Source organism: Saimiri boliviensis, chromosome 1 (genome assembly GCF_048565385.1).
Source record: "Saimiri boliviensis isolate mSaiBol1 chromosome 1, mSaiBol1.pri, whole genome shotgun sequence".
Classification (NCBI taxonomy): domain Eukaryota; kingdom Metazoa; phylum Chordata; class Mammalia; order Primates; family Cebidae; genus Saimiri; species Saimiri boliviensis.
Genome location: NC_133449.1, coordinates 265,200,529 through 265,212,222, shown reverse-complemented (window position 1 = coordinate 265,212,222; position 11,694 = coordinate 265,200,529). Strand labels below are relative to the sequence as shown.

The following is an 11,694-nucleotide window of genomic DNA, read 5'->3' as shown; positions in this document are numbered from 1 at the left end:
CTCCTGACAGCAGTGTTCTTCCCTCTGGAAGTAAGACCTCTAGGCCATCAGAACGTAATGTTGTGGGAACAGGAAGTAAATATTTTGCTAGTGGATCACTAGGGGTGATGGTGAGTGGTGCCACTCCACTCTCACCCCTTGATTCCTGGACTAATGAATCCTGGCTATAGGAGAAACAGTACCATATATAGGACACTGATTCAGAGCATACATGGCCTTATGGAGAACTTTGCCCCAGCCCTGCGAAGTATTGTCACCTAGTTGGCATTGTATTGTGACTTCAAAAGGCCATTACACCATTCTGTCAATCCAGCTGCTTCAGGGTGATGGGGAACATGGTAGGTAAAATCAGTGAGTTCCATGAGCATGCCTGCTGCACTTCTTTAGCTGCACAGTGAGTGCCTTGGTTAGAGCCAATGCTGTTTGGAATACCATGACAGTGGAATAAGGTATTCTGTGAGTCCACAGATGATAGCCTTGGCAGAAGCATTGTGTGCAGGAGAGGCAAACCCATATCCAGAGTAACTGTCTATTCCAGTGAAGACAAACCTCTGCCCTTTCTATGAAGGAAGAAGTCCAATATAATCAACATGACACCAGGTAGCTTGTTGATCACCCTGAGGAATGTTGCCATATCAAGGGCTCAGTGTTGGTCTCTGCTGCTGGCAAATTGGGCACTCAGCAGTGGCTGTAGCCAGACCCGCCTCAGTGAATGGAAATCCACGTTGTTTAGCCCATAAGTAACCTCCATTCCTGCCACCATGGCTACTTTGTTCATAGGCCTATTGGTTGATGAGGGGGTGGCTGGGGAAAGAGGCTGAGTGGTGTCTACAGAACAGGTTATCCTATCCACTTGATTATTAAAATCCTCCACTGGCAGGTCACAGTGGCTCACGCCTGTAATCCCAGCACTTTGGGAGGCCAAGGCGGGTTGATCACCTGAGGTCAGAAGTTTGAGACCAGCCTGACAAACAAGGTGAAACCCCGTCTCTACTAAAAATACAAAAATTAGCCAGGCATGGTGGCACATGCCAGTAAGCCCAGCTGTAAAGGGTCTGAGATTTCAACCTCCTCGCAAGCTAACAAGCTACTTGTTAAATTGTGTGGATCCAAGCATGGGGTGGATGCTGGCAGAAAACATGAGACTCCAGGGATTAGAGAAAAAAGGCCACATTTCTTAAGTCAAAAGCAATAGGCAGAGTGTTCAGGTGAGGTTCATGAGGTTTCCCATGCCTCCCAATTCCCACAGGGACAACACAGGTGGCCTAGATGGACAAATTGGGTTGTTTTACAGGAGACAAATGTTGAGGTGGGAGATTTATCATTTTTATAGTGAGTGGCAAATAGGCTGGCTTACTGCTGGGACATTACCTCAGCAAACACACCCCTAAGAAATTAGCTTATGTAAGGAGTCGTCAGGGCCTCGCCTTCTTGGCATACCCTGCAAGGGTGTGGGGCACTCAAGGCCATGGCATCATCTTTCCCATGCATATTGCATCAGAAAACAGACATCAATATCTGAATTCAAAAATGATTTAGAGGCCAGGTGCATTGGCTCACGCTTGTAATCTCAGCACTTTGGGAGGCCGAGGCGAGCAAATCACAAGGTCAAGAGATCGAGACCATCCTGGCTAACATGGTGAAATCTCGTCTTTTAAAAAAAACAAAAAACAACCAAAAATGATTTAGAAAAATTGGTCTATCAATATACAATTATTTTTAATATACCTTAATTAATTTATCTTGTTTCTATTTTCTTTTTATAAATGTACAACAATGATATGGTAAAAATCTATTTTGATCCAAATAATTTTCAATAAATGTAAAATAAAAATTCTAAATGACAAAAATTCATTGTCAATTTAATTAGTGACATTTTTTCTTTTTTCTTTTTTTATGAGACAGAGTCTCACTCTGTCACCCAGGCTGGAATGCAGTAGTGCAATCTCAGCCCCCTGCAACCTCTGCCTCCCAGGTTCAAGTGATTCTCCTGCCTCTCCTGAGTATCTGGGATTATAGAGACACCCCACCACGCTCAGCTAATTTTTGTATTTTTAGTAGAGACGGGGCTTCACTGTGTTGGTGTTGGTCAAACTGCTCTTGAACTCCTGACCTCGTGATCCGCCCACCTTAGCCTCCCAAAGTGCTGGGATTACATTTTTTTCTTTCTTGGTAATACATAAACTGATGTCTTGCAATTGATGGCATCTGAGACTAGATTAAATATTTAATATTTATTTATTTATTTATTTATTTATTTTTGAGATGGAGTTTCACTCTTGTTACCCAGGCTGGAGTGCAATGGCGTGATCTCGGCTCACCACAACCTCTGCCTCCTGGGTTCAGGCAATTCTCCTGCCTCAGCCTCCTGAGTAGCTGGGATTACAGGCATGTGCCACCATGCCCAGCTAATTTTTTTGTACTTTTAGTAGAGATGGGGTTTCACCGTGTTGACCAGGATGGTCTCGATCTCTGGACCTCATGATCCGTCCGCCTTGGCCTCCCAAAGTGCTGGGATTACAGGCTTGAGCCACCGTGCCCGTCCCAATATTTCTTATTACTGTGCATGTGATTTATTTCACTGTAATTTCTAATTTTTATTGTTGGAATGTGGCAACAAATTTTAGTCAATTTATCTTGCAGTTTTAATAGAATAAGTTTTCTTATTCTATTATTTTATCAAATTGTTTTTGGTAATTCACTTCGTTTTTCAAAATATGCAATCATGTTGCCTTCATATGGAAATATTGTTTACATTGTTACTTGACCAACCTGGATAACATGGTGAAACCCTGTCTCAAATACACACAAAAAATTAGCCCGGCATGTTGCCGGGCACCTGTAGCCCCGGCTACTCAGGAAGCTGAGGTGGGAGGATCACTTGAGCCTGGGAGGTTGAGGCTGCAATAAGCCCTGATTGCAACATCTGCATGATTGTGTTCACTGGAAATGGTGTGGCTGCATAGACTCTAGCCCTTTCTCTTCTGTATATGAATTATACAGAACAAATACACTGGCAAAAATATTAACTGTGATAAAATGTGGAAACAATGTATAATTTGATCTGCAAAATTTATTACTTGTAAAAGATGGTATTGTCATAGTCTGGATATTAAGTCTTGTTTTTAAATACATGGAATTTAGGAATTAATATGCTTTTAAATCACTCCCTAGAAGTGAGATAATCATATAATTATATCCTTTTGTCCCCATTTAGGTGACCTAGTACATTAATAATTTTAAAATTATATCAAATTATCTTTCATTATACAATATATATCTTATTCAGTTCAGCAAACATTTGATGAGGCTTTAATTACTTGCGGATTATTTGTTAGACTGAGAAACTAAACAAGACATAGTGTTTCTCCCTAAAAAAAAAGTTGAATGGGCCAGGCACCATGGCTCAAGCCTGTAATCCCAGCACTTTGGGAGGCCAAGGTGGGTGGATCACCTGAGGTCAGGAGTTCAAGACCAGCCTGGCCAACATGGTGAAACACCCATCTCTACTAAAAATACAAAAATTAGCCAGGCATGGTGGTTGGCACCTGTAATCCCAACTGCTCGGGAGGCTGAGACAGGAAAATCACTTGAATCCATGAGGCAGAGGTTGCAGTGAGCCAAAATTGCACCATTGCACTCCAGCCTAGGTGACAAGAGCAAGACTCTGTCTAAAAAAAATTTAAAAATAAAAAGTTGGGCCAGGTGTGGTGGCTCAAGCCTGTAATTCCAGCACTTTGGGAGGCTGAGGCGGGTGGATCACAAGGTCAAGAGATCAAGACCATCCTGGTCAACATGGTGAAACCCCGTCTCTACTAAAAATACAAAAAATTCGCTGGGCATGGTGGCGCGTGCCTGTAATCCCAGCTACTCAGGAGGCTGAGGCAGGAGAATTGCCTGAACCCAGGAGGCGGAGGTTGCAGTGAGCCGAGATTGCGCCATTGCACTCCAGCCTGGGTAACAAGAGTGAAACTCCGTCTCAAAAATAAATAAATAAATAAATAATTAAAAGTTGTATTTTTAAATGCTTTAGCATTTAAGTATTAAACATTAAGTGATTCATAATAATTCAATCAAATAGGGTTTAATTTTTTATTTCTACATTTTAATAGTATAATGTAGCCGGGCGCGGTGGCTCAAGCCTGTAATCCCAGCACTTTGGGAGGCCGAGGCGGGTGGATCACGAGGTCAAGAGATCAAGACCATCCTGGTCAACATGGTGAAACCCCGTCTCTACTAAAAATACAAAAAATTCGCTGGGCATGGTGGCGTGTGCCTGTAATCCCAGCTACTCAGGAGGCTGAGGCAGGAGAATTGCTTGAACCCAGGAGGCGGAGGTTGCGGTGAGCCGAGATCGCGCCATTGCACTCCAGCCTGGGTAACAAGAGCGAAACTCCGTCTCAAAAAAAAAAAAAAAAAAAAAAAAAAAGTATAATGTAGTATATGCACAGAAATATGTATAAAATATGTATGTAAAGTTAATAAAAATATGGAGTAAACATCTAGGTCAAGAAAGAGAAGATTGTTGGCTTCCTCGAACCTCACCATGCTCCTTGGAGGTAAGCATTAGAGTTTTGTTCTTTTTGACACAATCTCACTCTGTCACCAGGGCTGGAATGCAATCTCACCACTGTGAGTGATTGCAGCTCACTGCAGCCTTGACCTCCCTGGCTCAAGTGATCTTCCCACCTCAGCCTCCCAAGTTGCTGGGACCACAGGTGCACACCACCACATGGCTAATTTTTTTTTTTTAAATAAAGATAGGGCCCAGGCTATGTTTCCCAGGCTGGTCTTGAGCTGCTGGGCTCAAGTAATCCTCCTGCCTTGGCCTCCCAAATTGCTGGGATTACAGGCATGAGCCACTGAACCTGGCCCTTTAGACCAAATTTTATGATATCTTTGGTTTCTCTATGGTTTTTGCCAATTATGTGCATGCATCTAAACAATACAGGGCAGGGTTATTATTATTTTTCTTGCTTTCTTTTTTCTTTTTCAAGCATGGTTGCCAGTAGGATATTATTATTATTATTTGATCTCTTTGAAATGTGAGTAAATGGAGTCATAGTGCAGATACTCTGTTACTTATTTCACTTAACATATTGTTGCTTATCATGCCATGGTAGTCATTGCATGAATACACCACAATTTCTCATTTATTCATCTAATGATGGAAATTTTGATTGTTTCCAGTTTTGGGCTAGTATGAGTGAAGCTGCTATGAACATTTTTGTGCAGTTTTTCTGTGGATGTAGGTTTTTATTTCTCTTGAGCAAACTAGGAGCAAATCACTAGGGATTTCTGAGTCACATGAATACGTGGTTAACTTTGAAACTGTTTTTGTTTTGTTTTGTTTTGTTTTGAGACTGAGTCTCACTCTGTCACCCAGCGTGGAGTGCAGTGGTGCGATCTTGGCTCACTGCAACCTCTGCCTTTTGAATTCAAGTGATTATCCTGCCTCTGACTGTCAAGTAGCTGAGATTACAGGCATGTGCCACCACACCTGGCTAATTTTTATGTATTAGTGGAGATGGGGCTTCACCATGTTGACCCGGCTGGTCTTGAGGTCTTGAACTCTTGACCTCAGGTGATCTGCCCACCTCGGCCTCCCAAAGTCTGGGATTACAGGCCTGAGCCTAAACCATTTCCGTTTTCCAAATTGGCTGTGCTATTATTTTGTATCCCAACTAACAACGTATGAGTTCCAGTTAGTCCACATCTTTGCCAATGGTAGAAATGACCAGTCTTTTTGAGTAATTCTTGTGGATGTGTAGTGACACATCTTATTATAGTTTCAATTTGCCTTTCTCTACTGAGTAATGACATTGAGCATTTTCTCCTGTGCTTATTGCCATCCATATATCTTCATGGATAAAGTAGCCAAATCTTTTACCCATTTTTTTGGAAGGGTAGGCGCTGTCTCCTTATTGAATTGCAAGAGTATTATATATATACTATTATTTTTGAGTATAATAATTATACTATTAGCCGGGCGTGGTGGCTCAAGCCTGTAATCCCAGCACTTTGGGAGGCCGAGGCGGGTGGATCACGAGGTCGAGAGATCGAGACCATCCTGGTCAACATGGTGAAACCCCGTCTCTACTAAAAAGTGCAAAAAATTAGCTGGGCATGGTGGCACGTGCCTGTAATCCCAGCTACTCAGGAGGCTGAGGCAGGAGAATTGCCTGAGCCCAGGAGGCGGAGGTTGCGGTGAGCCGAGATCGTGCCATTGCACTCCAGCCTGGGTAACAAGGGCGAAACTCCGTCTCAAAAAAAAAAAAAAAAAAAAAAAAATAATAATAATAATAATAATAATTATACTATTATACTATAATAATAATATATATTATATATATAGTATATATATATAACATATATATAGTATATACATAATATATATACTATATATAACATATATATAGTATACATATAAAACATATATATACTATTATTATTATTTTTGAGACCGAGTCTAGCTCTTTTGCTTAGGCTGGAGTGCAGTGGAGTGATCTCCACTCACTGCAGTGTTTCTTCTGCCTCAGCCTTTGGAGTAGCTGGGATTAAAGTCATGTGCCACCATGCCCAGCCAATTTTTGCATTTTTAGTAGAGACACGGTTTCACCATGTTGGCCAGGTTGGTCTCGAACTCCTAACCTCAAGTAATCTGCCCACCTCAGCCTTTGAAAGTGCTGGGATTACAGACATGACCCACAGTGCCCGGGCAGTATTATATGTATTTTAGATACAACTACTTTATCATACCTATAATTCATAAATATTTTGTTCCAGTCTGTGGTTTACCTTTTCAGTTTCTTTTGAAGAGCAGATGTTTTCCATTTTGACAAAATCCAATTTAACAACTTTTTCCTGATTAAAGTTTTTTTATGTCTAAGAAATCTGCCCTTGCAGGGCGCGGTGGCTCGAGCCTGTAATCCCAGCACTTTGGGAGGCCGAGGCGGGTGGATCACGAGGTCGAGAGATCGAGACCATCCTGGTCAACATGGTGAAACCCCGTCTCTACTAAAAATACAAAAAAATTAGCTGGGCATGGTGGCGCGTGCCTGTAATCCCAGCTACTCAGGAGGCTGAGGCAGGAGAATTGCTTGAACCCAGGAGGCGGAGGTTGCGGTGAGCCGAGATCGCGCCATTGCATTCCAGCCTGGGTAACAAGAGCGAAACTCCGTCTCAAAAAAAAAAAAAAAGAAAAAAGAAAAGAAATCTGCCCAACCGGGTGCAGTGGCCCATGCCTATAATCCCAGCACTTTGGGAGGCCGAGCCGGGTGGATCACCTGAGGTCAGGAGTTCAAGACCAGCCTGACCGACGTGGTGAAACCCCTTCTCTACTAAATAAAAAATAAGCTGGGCTGGTGGTGGGCGCCTGTAGCTCCAGCTACTTTGGAGGCTGAGGCAGGAGAATCACTGGAACCCAAGAAACGGAGGTTGTAGTGAGCTTAGATTGTGCCACTGCACTCCAGCCTGGGCAACAAAGCAACACTCCAACTTAAAAAAAGAAAGAAAGAAAAAAAAAAAATCTGCCCGACCCAAGGTCAAAAAGATTTTTCTCCACTATTTTTCTTCCAGAAATTTTACAGCGCAAGGTCTTTTTTTTTTTTTTTCTTTTTTTTTTTTTGTTCCTCTCCACGGAAATCTTTAGTAAAAGGCGAAAGATTTATTCGTTATGAAGAGAAACCAGAGTATCCCGCGCAAGGTCTTATATTTAGGTCTATGATGCATATCAAGTTAAAATTTCACATATGGTGTGACGTGTCCATGTGGATACTCAATTGTTCCAACACCTGTTTATGAGTTGGAACAGTCTTGAAAAGACTATTCTTTCCCACAATGAATTAGCTTCACAAATTTGCTTAAAATTGTCTGTATATGTACATATCTAATCTGTATTTATTCTATTCCATTTATATGCATATCCTTACATCAATACCATCTTGTCTTGATTACTGTAGCTTTATAATAAAGTATTGAGATTGACAGTATAAGTTCTTCAATTTTATTCTTTTTCTGAAATTTTTTGGCTATTCTAGTACCTCTCATTTCCATTTAAAGTTTTTTTTTTTTTTTTTTTTTTTTTTTTTTTTTTTTTTTTTTTTTTTTTTGAGACGGAGTTTCGCTCTTGTTACCCAAGCTGGAGTGCAATGGCGTGATCTCGGCTCACCGCAACCTCCGCCTCCTGGATTCAGGCAATTCTCCTGCCTCAGCCTCCTGAGTAGCTGGGATTACAGGCACGCGCCACCATGCCCAGCTAGTTTTTTTTTGTATTTTTAGTAGAGACGGGGTTTCACCATGTTGACCAGGCTGGTCTCGATCTCTCGACCTCGTGATCCGCCCGCCTCGGCCTCCCAAAGTGCTGGGATTACAGGCTTGAGCCACCGCGCCCGGCCTTCCATTTAAAGTTTTAAATCAGCTTGTCAATTCTTATTTTAAGAAGTTTGCTGGGCCGGGTGCGGTGGCTCAAAACTGTAATCCCAGCACTTTGGGAGGCCGAGGCGGGTGGATCACAAGGTCAAGAGATCGAGACCGTCCTGGTCAACATGGTGAAACCCCGTCTCTACTAAAAATACAAAAAATTACCTGGGCATGGTGGCGCATGCCTGTAATCCCACCTACTCAGGAGGCTGAGGCAGGAGAATTGCCTGAACCCAGGAGGCGGAGGTTGCGGTGAGCCGAGATCACGCCATTGCACTCCAGCCCGGGTAACAGGAGCGAAACTCCGTCTCAAAAAAAAAAAAGAAGTTTGCTGGAAATTTGATTGGGATTGCATTGAATCAGCACATCAATTTGGTGAGAATTGATGTTAATAAACTCAGTGTTCCAATTCATAAACACAGTATTATTGATCATTTTCCAGCACTCTCTTGTTACTTTTCAGTATACAGGGTCTTACACATATTTTATTGGAATTAATCATATTTTACATTTTTTTTTTTTACATTTCATTGAGACGGAGTCTGTCACCCAGGTTGGCATGCAGTGGTGTGATGGGCTTAGGTGATCCTCCCATTTCAGCCTCCTGGATAGCTGGAACTACAGGTGTGCTCTGGAACTCCCGGTAATTTTTTTTCTGGTAGTTTTTGTAGAGACAGGGTTTTACCATGTTGCCCAGGCTGGTCTCAAACTCCTGGCTCAAGCTATCCATCTACCTCTGCCTCCCAAGGTGCTGGGATTACAGGTGTGAACCACTGCACCTTGCTTATTGTATGATTTAAAAAATGATATTTATGTATTTATTTTTGAGACAGAGTCTCACTCTGTCACCCAGGCTGGAGTGCAATGGCGTGGTCTCGGCTAACTGTAACTTCCACTTCCCAGGTTCAAGTGATTCTCCTGCATCAGCCTCCCTAGTAGCTGGGATTATTACAGGTGTGCACCACCACACCTGGCTATTTTTTTTTTTTTTTTTTTTTTTTTTTTTTTTTTTTTGAGACGGAGTTTCGCTCTTGTTACCCAGGCTGGAGTGCAATGGCGCGATCTCGGCTCACCGCAACCTCTGCCTCCTGGGTTCAGGCAATTCTCCTGCCTCAGCCTCCTGAGTAGCTGGAATTACAGGCACGTGCCACCATGCCCAGCTAATTTTTTGTATTTTTAGTAGATACGGGGCTTCACCATGTTGACCAGGATGGTCTCGATCTCTCGACCTCGTGATCCACCCGCCTCGGCCTCCCAAAGTGCTGGGATTACAGGCTTGAGCCACCGCGCCTGGCTAATTTTTGTATTTTTTAGTAGAGATGGGATTTCACCACGTTGGCCAGGCTGGTCTTGAACTCCTGACCTCAGGTGATCTGTCCACCTCAGCCTCCCAAAGTGCTGGGATTAAGGCATGAGCCACCGTGCTGAGCCTTATGATACTTATTTTTTAAAGACAGTGTTGACAGTGATAAAATTTTTTCTTTCAGGAATTCTGTAAACAAACCATTATATTTATGACTTCATGTACAGTTATAGATTCTGATTAGGCGCTGTATAAGTCCATACTCATACTGCTGATAAAGACATACCTGAGACTGGGCAATTTACAAAAAAAACAGGTTTAATGGACTTACAATTCCAAGTCTCTGGGGTGGCCTCACAATCATGGTGGAAAGCGAAGAGGAGCAAATCATGTCATACAAGAATGGCAGCAGGCAAAGAGAAAGCTTGTGCAGGGAAACTCCTCTTCATAAAACCATTAGCTCTCATGAGACTTATTTACTATCACAAGAACAGCACAGGAAAGACTTGCTCCCATGATTCAATTATCTCCCACTTGGGTCCCTCCCACAACACATAGTTATTCAAGATGAGATTTGGTGGGGACACAGCCAAACCATATCATTCCACCCCGGCTCCTTCCAAATCTTATGTCCTCACATTTCAAAATCAATCCTGCCTTCCCAGCAGTCCCCCAAAGTCCTAACTCATTTCAGCATTACCTCGAAAGTCCACAGTCCTAAGTCTTATCTGAGACAAGCTAAGTCCCTTTTGCCTATGAACCTGTAAAATCAAAAGCAAGTGGCTGTGCACAATGGCTCACAGCTATAATCCCAGTACTTTGGGAGGCTGACGCAGATGGATCACAAGGTCAGGAGTTTGAGACCAGCCTGGCCAATATGGTGAATCCCTGTCTCTACTAAAAATACAAAAATTAGCTGGGCATGGTGTTGGGTGCCTGTAGTCCCAGCTACTTGAGAGGCTGAGGCAGAAGAATTGCTTGAACCCAGGAGGCGCAGGTTGCAGTGAGCCAAGATTGCACCACTGCACTCTAGCTTGGGTGACAGAGCAAGACACTGTCTCAAAACAAACAAACCCAAAAGTGAATTCATTACTTCCTAGATACAGTGGGGGTACAGGCATTGGGTAAACACAGCCATTCCAAATGGGATAAATTTGTAAAAACAAAGGGGCTAAAGGCCCTGTGATTCAATTACCTCCCACTTGGGTCCCTCCCACAACACATAGTTATTCAAGATGAGATTTGGTGGGGACACAGCCAAACCATATCATTCCACCCTGGCTCCTCCCAAATCTTATGTTCTCACATTTCAAAATCAATCATGCCTTCCCAACAGTCCCCCAAAGTCCTAACTCATTTCAGCATTACCTCAAAAGTCCACAGTCCTAAGTCTTTTTTTTTTGAGATAGTTTCACGCTTGTTACCCAGGCTGGAGTGCAATGGCGTGATCTCGGCTCACCACAACCTCCGCCTCCTGGGTTCAGGCAATTCTCCTGCCTCAGCCTCCTCAGTAGCTGGGATTACAGGCACGCGCCACCATGCCCAGCTAATTTTTTGTATTTTTAGTAGAGACGGGGTTTCACCATGTTGACCAGGATGGTCTCGATCTCTTGACCTCGAGATCCACCCGCCTTGGCCTCCCAAAGTGCTGGGATTACAGGCGTGAGCCACTGCACCCAGCCAGTCCCAAGTCTTATCTGAGACAAGCTAAGTCCCTTCTGCCTATGAGCCTGTAAAATCAAAAGCAAGTCCAAAATCCAGCAGGGCAGTCAAATCTTAAAGCTCCAAAATGATCTCCTTTGACTTCATGTCTTGAATCCAGTTCATTCTGATGCAAGAAGTGGGTTCCCATGGTCTTGGACAGCTCCACCTGTGGCTCTGCAGGTACAGCCTCCATCCTGGCTGCCTTCACGGGCTGGCATTGTCTGTGGTTTTACCAAGTGCACGGTGCAAGCTGCCAGTGGATCTAC

The 11,694-nt window shown here is 43.2% G+C and overlaps 1 pseudogene; it reads right to left on the bottom strand.

Moving 5' to 3' along the window:
• Window positions 1-7,621: 7,621 nt before the first annotated feature.
• On the bottom strand, window positions 7,622-7,689 carry LOC120365543 (U5 spliceosomal RNA; annotated as a pseudogene).
• Between the last annotated feature and the right edge of the window lie 4,005 nt (window positions 7,690-11,694).